This window comes from Suricata suricatta, chromosome 7, assembly GCF_006229205.1.
Source record: "Suricata suricatta isolate VVHF042 chromosome 7, meerkat_22Aug2017_6uvM2_HiC, whole genome shotgun sequence".
Lineage (NCBI taxonomy): Eukaryota > Metazoa > Chordata > Mammalia > Carnivora > Herpestidae > Suricata > Suricata suricatta.
This window is the reverse complement of record NC_043706.1, coordinates 14729576-14737530: the sequence shown is the minus strand read 5'-3', so window position 1 is coordinate 14737530 and position 7955 is coordinate 14729576. Positions and strand designations below refer to the sequence as shown.

Below are 7955 nucleotides of genomic sequence, written 5' to 3'. Positions count from 1 at the left end.
AATAAATAAACATTTAAAAAAAGGAAATAGAGCCTGAAGATGAGACTGGATTGCTGCAATCTCATGATAAAACTTGAAGGATGACAGTTGCTTGTCATGAGTGAGCAAAGAAAGTCGTTTCCTAAGATGAAAGCTTCTCTTGGTGACAATGCTGTGAAGACTGTTGAACTGATAACCAAAGATTTAGAATGTTCTGTAAACTTAGTTGATAAAGAGGTGGCAGAGTTTGAGAAGATAGACTCTAATTCTGAAAGAAGATCTACTGTGAGTAAAAGGCTATCAAACAGCATCACAAGCTACAGAGAAATCATTCATGTAAGGGAGTCAATCTATGAGACACACCTCATTGTTGTCTTATGCTTATTTATTTTAGGATACATGTATTTACTTATTTATTTACTTATTTATTTAAAGTTTATTTATTTATTTTGTGAGAGACAGAGAAAGCACTAATGGAGGAAGGGCATAGAGAGAGAGAGAGGGAGAGAGAGAATCCCAAGCAGGTTCCACACTGTCAGTGCAGAGCCCAACACGGGGCTCGAACCCAAGGAACTGTGAGATCGTGACCTAAGCCAAAACCAAGAGTTGGACACACAACTGACTGAGCCACCCAGGTGCCCCTCAAAGTTGTGCTATATTAGTTTCAATATTTCTAATAACCAAAGTGATATGCTTTGGAAACCTACATTCCTGACTCCATTATCTGATTATATTTATCTCTCTGATTATGTTTATTGTTCTCATACAGACTTTCACACTCTTACCGTGTGCTGCTTACATACGTATCTATGAAAGTGTGCAGATTTTCAAACTTTGTATAAATGACACACATAGCACACAACTTCCTGCAACCCAACTGTTTCAGATGTTGTTTACAGTTGTATTTTTGAGATTTTTCCACGTGGATGCAAGTGGGTGTGTATATTCTACCATATGTGTCACAAATTGCTCATCTACTCTGCTGGTGGTGGATATTGGAATTGTTTCTAACTGTTTGCCATTAAAAACAAGCCCATGAAGCATGTTTTTGACAACTCATCTCCTGGTATAAAAGTGTAGGGGTTCCTAGGAAATGCCCTGAGGAGAGTGACTATTCTTGCCATGAAAGGTATGCATGTGCTCAACCTCACTAGATTTGTCCAGATTGCTCTGCCATGAAGTTCTTCCTTACATCCTCGACAATCTGAGGTATTATTGCAATTTTAATTTTTGCTAAACTGACTGTGTGAAATGGCTTAAATCGTGTTACTGGGCATTTCTTCAATGATTACATGATTTCAGTAGTTTTCTGTTTTCCTTGTCTTTTCAGAGTTTTGCCCATTTTTCCTTTTGGCTCATTTGTCTTTTCTTTCTTGATCTTCAAGGTATTTTTAGGTACATTCAACACTGACCTTTGAGCCATTATGACACTGCAAGTCCCCTTTCCAGTCTCTTGCTTATCTGTTCCACGTATGGTGTTACTAGCGAACAGAAGACTTTAACTTGGATGTGGTCAATACACTGATCTTTTCCTTACGACTGATAATTTTTAAAAAACTTTTACAAAGTTCTCCCATACTCTGAGGTCATGAAGATCTTTGCCTGTATTCTTTCCTAAAAATTTTGAAGTTTTCATGTCTGGGTATATAATCCAGTTTAATTTTGGGTTTCTTTTCATAGTAGGAGAGGCTAGGTTGTACTGCAGAAATAAACCTGAATTCTAGAGGCTTACCCCCAAATTTATGTCTCATTTATACTGTTGTCCACTGTGGGTGTGCAGGGTCTCTGCTCACTGCAGCCCCTGGGAGACCTAGGCTGCTGGGAACTTATCTAGACAGGGGCCTCTGGGATTCCTGAAAAAAGGGGGTGAATGTGGCGAGTATCACACTGGTGCTGAGGGCCATGCTTAAAGGTGACATGTATGTCTTCTTCACCTTTCAGTGGCCAAAGCAAGGCACATGACCATGTCTAGCTTCAGAGGATGCAGGGAAATGCAACCTCCTCCTGGACCCAGAAGGGAAAGAAAATAGCAGTATTTGGTGAATGAAATTAATCTTTTTCTTGGACTAATCAAGTGTCTCAATACCGTTTTGCGAAGAGTCCTTGATCTCCGGTTGACTTGATTACGCCACGTTGGTCACATAACAGGCTCGCCCATTGCTGTGTGTTTCCTGCTGCCTTTCTTTTGGGCACCAGTGTTCCACTCATTCACTTCCGCTTTGGTACCCCATTGACCACATTGCTTTAATCACAGTGGCTCTACACGGCTGTTAATGCAAAATCTTGCAGCAAAAGACCCCTCACCTTGGCTGTCCTTTTTATAGGTGTCTCAGCTAGTCCTGGTTTTTTGCTTCTCATGAATTTCTAATTCAGTTTGTCAAATTTGGCAAAATCCCCCCTAGGACTTGGCCTCGTGTTCCTCAGCAAGCAGACAATGGTGCCAGAATGTGAACTTCGATCGCCCCAGCTCCCATCTGAAAAAGAGATAGAAATGTCAGCCTAGGAACAGATGTCAGCAAGTGAAGACAGAGAGATTGTCTTGCTTCCTTTCCTCCCTGAGCTTCTTCAGGAGATTGGCTCTGATTTTTGTAGCTTCCACAGCTCCTAGCATGGGGTTTGCCCAGAGTAAACACCGCTCAGTGAGCATTTGCTGAATTACACTAAATGTGAGTATGTGAGGTAAGAGGTCTAGGCACACTCGGTAGAAAGGGGCCTGGAACGTCCTTAATATGTCTGGGGAGGGGGTGTGGTCAAAATACAGACTCTACTTCCCACTATGAGATGCCTTGATCTCATCACTGGGTCTTGAGGGAGGGGACATGGAGGCACATGCCCGAGTAGGGACAGGATTTTTCATCAGCACCCAGAGCCAGGCATTCTGGACATGCAGTTGGTTTGCCACTTCGTCCTAAGGCATGGATCTCTGACCATGAATCATTTAGCCTCCAGGTACCAACTCGTAGCTCATAAGAGTTAATCCGCCCTATGGCTCAAGCAGATTCTCCCTGGGACAGATGGTCCATGTGTGGCCCACAAATGCTGTTGTTAAATGGACTGAGGGGAGATGGCAGGCTTCTAGCTCCCTGTCCTTTCATAAATGTGGTGGTTGGAAATCAAGAATGTCATGGAATGTGTCAAAAATGTTTCCCATATCCCCTTGACTGCTCCAGTGGGAGCCTCCCATTGCCAGCATTGCTCTGTGACTCAACTCTGTTTCCTTCCTTGTTCTTCATAGCAGGAAAGGGAGATGCCAGGCTGTGGCTCACGAGTTGTGCTTCTTATGACTCAGTCGGCCAGCCTGTTAGCATTGATTTGTTCCTCACGGGCAGTGTCAAGCAGCGGACTCTGCAAGCCACAGAAGAGAGTGTAAAGCGTCCCCTTGCTTTTTCAGTTTGTATTAAGGAGCCTAGAGCCCCCATCCAAGCACCAAGTACTCTTGTTATGTCTGAGCGAACCATGGTGCCTTGGTCATAGGCACGTACCTTCCTGTGCATTGCCTTTTCTTGCATGTCGACAGAACTTTATATAAGAAATGAAAAGGGGAAAACTTCGCGGTAGCTCGTATTGCTAATAATCATATTGTAAAAGCATGAAATAATTGAAGCTATTTCAGTTGAATGTGTTACCCTAAGAACAGTGGCCGCCCCATCCTGGGAAATGTCTCATGGAGGCTGGCAGAAGTGAGTGTCTTTCCATACTGGCAGGAAGATCCGTATTAAAGAGGCAGTTGGACGAAGTCACTTCCTGGATTCCTTCTGTGGTCTCTGTTCCCAGGGCTGCCATGACAAAGCACCACGAACAGAGTGGCTTCAACATTAGTTCTGGAGGCCAGAGGTCTGAGATCAAGGTACCGGACTCCCTGTCTCCCAGCTTCTAGCATTTCCTTGGCTTGTGGCAGTGTAACTCCAGTCCACACCTGGTGTTCCCTTGTGTGTCTGTCTCTGTGTCCAAATGTCCTCTTTTCATAAAGACACTGGTCATGTTACTTAAGGCCCGCTCTACTCCAGCATGACTTCATCTAAGCTACTGACATCTGCAACCACCCTATTCCCAAACACAGTCCCATTCTGAGGTTACGGAGCTAGGATGTCAACATGCATTTTGGGGGGAACATGATTCAATCTGCAACAACTTCAGTTAACCACCCTGTGATTCAATCAGATTCAAGAACCATAAAAATCTAATTATGATTAATAGTCATTTACACTATTTCTTAACCCTTTTTAGCTATGGCTCATTGAACCCCAATATTCCCCATGTCTGGTCTTAGAGGGAACATGCCTTTGTGTTAACCCTGAATTTCAGATTTTACTCCCTGTGTTTAGCTCCACAGAGGACTAACTGCCTACCAACTGTGCTTCCCTCTAACTAGAGATTCTTGGACTTGATTGTACTTAATAGAAGTATAATCTGGGCTTCAGATCAGCAGTTAATTTGATTTCCTCAGTAATCCCTCCACTGTCCCTTTGCCTCTGGATTTGCCCACCTGAGGTTCTGGTATTTTTTTTTCCAATCTGAAGGAAGGATTCTTACCCATCAACGTCAGCTGCTCACCCTTTGACCCTTGAGTGTGTGCGTGTGTGTGGATGCCCCCCTTCCCTCTTATACTTAAGATGTGAAAACAAAATGGCACACAGCTCAGCAACCCCAGCACGTCATTTTACTTAATCAGAACCTAATGAAACTTTGCCACAAAAACATTTAAAATGTGATGAATGAATCTATCACAGGAGGACAAAGGCAAAACGACTCATTAGGAAAGGGTTGTGCCCGTGGGGTTTTGGTGGTGAAAAAAGGAATATTCTTCTTGCAATGTTAAAAGGAAAATAAGCAAGACATAAATGTGTATATTCAGTACAATTTCAACTGTGGGGGGAATGATAGAAAAAGAGCCAGAGAAGTGGATTAAGGCCACGTGTCAATGGTATTGACAGATCACAGGTGAGGCGATTTTAATTTTTCCTTTATATCTGCCGGTATTTTCCAAGGTCTTTCAGGTAGCCTGTGTTTCTTTCATCCTATATCTTTCTTTCTTTAACTGAGGCCCAAGAATATGAGCTCCTGCTCCCCGAAGGCTGTGCTGTGAGTCACATACCTGTTGGACTCCGTTCTCTGCCAGTTGAAGACATTTGCTCGGGACTGGTTGGCTAACTATGAAGAAAGATGCTTTGAGCCGTGGAGCTTCGTAGGAGAAATAGTGTCGAGGGGGTCATATACCGTAGTCATAATGAAGTTGTGCTCAGGAGCGCATGTTTGGATGAAAAAGGGAGTTGAGGTTGGAGACTGGGAATTATCCCGGAAGCTGCTAGTGACGGAGGCCAGTGATGCAGGTTGTTGGCTTCTAAATTATTCTGATGAAAGAAACTCGTTGATTTTGTTGCTGGAAATCAATGAGTTGGAGGAACGTGAATGGAAAGATTTGAGTAATAAGCCTGGCTTCCTTGATCTCTTACTGTATATAGAGCTGTGTGCTAACCAAGGCCTAGATCAGAATGCATATTCTTTTTTTCATGTTTATTTATTTATTCAGAGAAAAATCATGAGCAGCAGAGGGGCAGAGAGAGAGAGAAAGAGGGAGAGAGAAAATCCAAAGCTGGCTCTGTGCTGTCAGTGCGGAGCCCAACACGAGACTGGATCCCACGAACCATGATACCATGACCTGAGCCAAAACCGAGAGCTGGACGTTCAACTGACGGAGCTCTCGGTCGCCCCCAGAGTACATATTCTCATTTCAAATTCCAGAGTGAAAGCGCAAGTCAATGCACTTCCTCAACCCACTGCAAATCTCCGTAGCAACAGAAAATGCCGGGCCTCGCAGTTACGAACGGCGAGGAGCCGTTGACAGCTGTAAGCAACCCTACCCAACTGTCAAGACCTTTCTCAGACAAACCTGCTGTTCTTGCACCAATGGCTGCCTTCATGGGAAGGTGTTCTGGGCACCAGCAACCTGGAAGACCGTCGTATTAAGATTCCGGTGCTATGAGCCTCACGGAGGACTCTAGGCTACTTTCCAGGTGAGTGCGGGTGACCAGCCCATTGCGCTCCAGTGCTTAAGTCCTCAGGGCAGCGCTAGGAGAATCGCTCGGGGATTGGCATTAATGGTCATGGGCACCTAGCTGTGCTTTCCTGCCCCACGTGATCTTCCTTTCATGCAGCATAAAAATAAGGACCACAGACACCTACTTCCCTAAATTTGAGGGATGCGCTTCCAGTAGATAATTGGGGTCTTCTTTTTGCTCCAAGAAGGAATCACCTCTTTTAACTCTTTGTCCCAAATAAGAGGCATATCCCGCTGTGACTCCAATAAAAGCCCAGACCAAAGGAAGGGATGTACACCTTCCCATGGGGGTCTTTGTATCCTGGGTTCTGCACCCTGTTCAGATTTTACTCCCCGCTCCCTGTTTTCTTTTTCAGACAGGAAATCCAACATTTCTGTCTTCACACTGACCTGAAAATGTAAGAGACGTGCAGGAGTCCGGCGCTGGCCCTGCACACACTGTTGAGATGCGCGTCCCCTGTCCCGTCCATCCTCCCCTCTGGTGGTGCACCACCATTTGTCACCCCAGTGGGTTCCTCCTGCCACCAACTGACCATCAGAGCAGCTGTCGGATCTGCCTTTTGTGCTCTTTGGAAAGCGAAAGTGTCACGCTGTCTGCCAAAACTGAGCTGAAGATGCTTTCTGTTAACAGTGTGTCAGAATTCGTTTTGTTGGTCTTTTGGGTTTTTTTTAATACAACAAATATTTACTTATTTGTTCTCTGGGATTATTTTTTTAAATTTTCTTTCTTTCTTTCTTTCTTTCTTTCTTTCTTTCTTTCTTTCTTTCTTTCTTTCTTTCTTTCTTTCTTTCTTTCTTTCTTTCAGAGAGAGAGCATGAGTTGGGGAGGAGGGGCAGAGGGAGAGAGAAAATTTCAATTCAGGATCATGACCTGAGCCAAGATCAAGAGTCAGATGCTCAGGGCGCCTGGGTGGCTCAGTCGGTTAAGCCTCTGACTTTGGCTCAGGTCAGATCTTACGTCCGTGGGTTCGAGCCCCGCATCAGACTCTGTGCTGACTGCTCAGAACCTGGAGCCTGCTTCCGGTTCTGTGTCTCCTTCTCTCTCTGTCCCTCCCCCTCTCATGCTCTATCTCTCTCTGTATCAAAAATAAATAAAACATTAAAAAAATTAATTAAAAAAAAAAGAGTCAGATGCTCGACTGACTGAACCACCCAGGCCCCCTTCTCTGGGATTCTTGTGCCTTGTTCTCTCTGTGCCTAACCCAGGCCTGGCAAGCAAAGCAGGTGAAGCAGGTGCCTTGGGGAAATCGTTTCCAGAGGTTGGGTGAGGTCTTTATAGTTTAGGGTGAATTCCCATCCCTTCCTTCTTCCCCTTCCTTCCTCTCCCAGACAGCAATGATGGCGATTCATATGCCTCCCCACTTCCCTACTTCACTCTCTTCCTTCCTTTCTTCCAAGGAATAAGTGCTTTCTTAGCCTTCATGGCTCCCCAAGGGTGGAGGGAGGGAGATTCTGTAAGGAGAATTATGCCCATCCTGTCTTACACCGTCACTCGAATGTTCCCATGATACACATTTTATTTCAAGGACTCTCCCCCTCTGCATCCTCCACAAACACCTTCCAGAGGCTGCCGTTGGTAAATTTCCTTCACCGAAGGCTTTGGTCATGGCTGGGAAGCCTTTTCAGGGTGGCTACCCGATCTTGTCACTGAAGGCTGTGCCCTGCTGACTGTGGTTCCCGCTGTTATGCGAGAGGCACTAAGTGGTTTTTTTTTTTTAATTTCTTTCTGTCTTCTTTTTAAAAAACTGACAATTTTCTCCAACTCGCCTGAGATTTAATTTGAACTCCATGATCCTTTACATGTTTTGACATCTTAGAAATCAAAACGTCAGTGGGATTATCTCCTAGCAGAGTCTGAGTAGATATCACATAGACTTTACCCAAACAGCGATTAGTCCTGCCTGTCTGTTTTCTGGGC

The 7955-nt window shown here is 44.6% G+C and overlaps 1 long non-coding RNA gene across 1 annotated transcript in view; it reads right to left on the bottom strand.

The window, feature by feature from the left end:
• Positions 1-590: 590 nt before the first annotated feature.
• The window catches only part of LOC115296967, a 16037-nt gene continuing 8672 nt past the window's right edge, over positions 591-7955 (bottom strand). Inside the window, exon 3 of the long non-coding RNA XR_003911171.1 lies at positions 591-2453. This is a non-coding gene — a long non-coding RNA (uncharacterized LOC115296967). The remainder of the gene's footprint in view (positions 2454-7955) is intronic.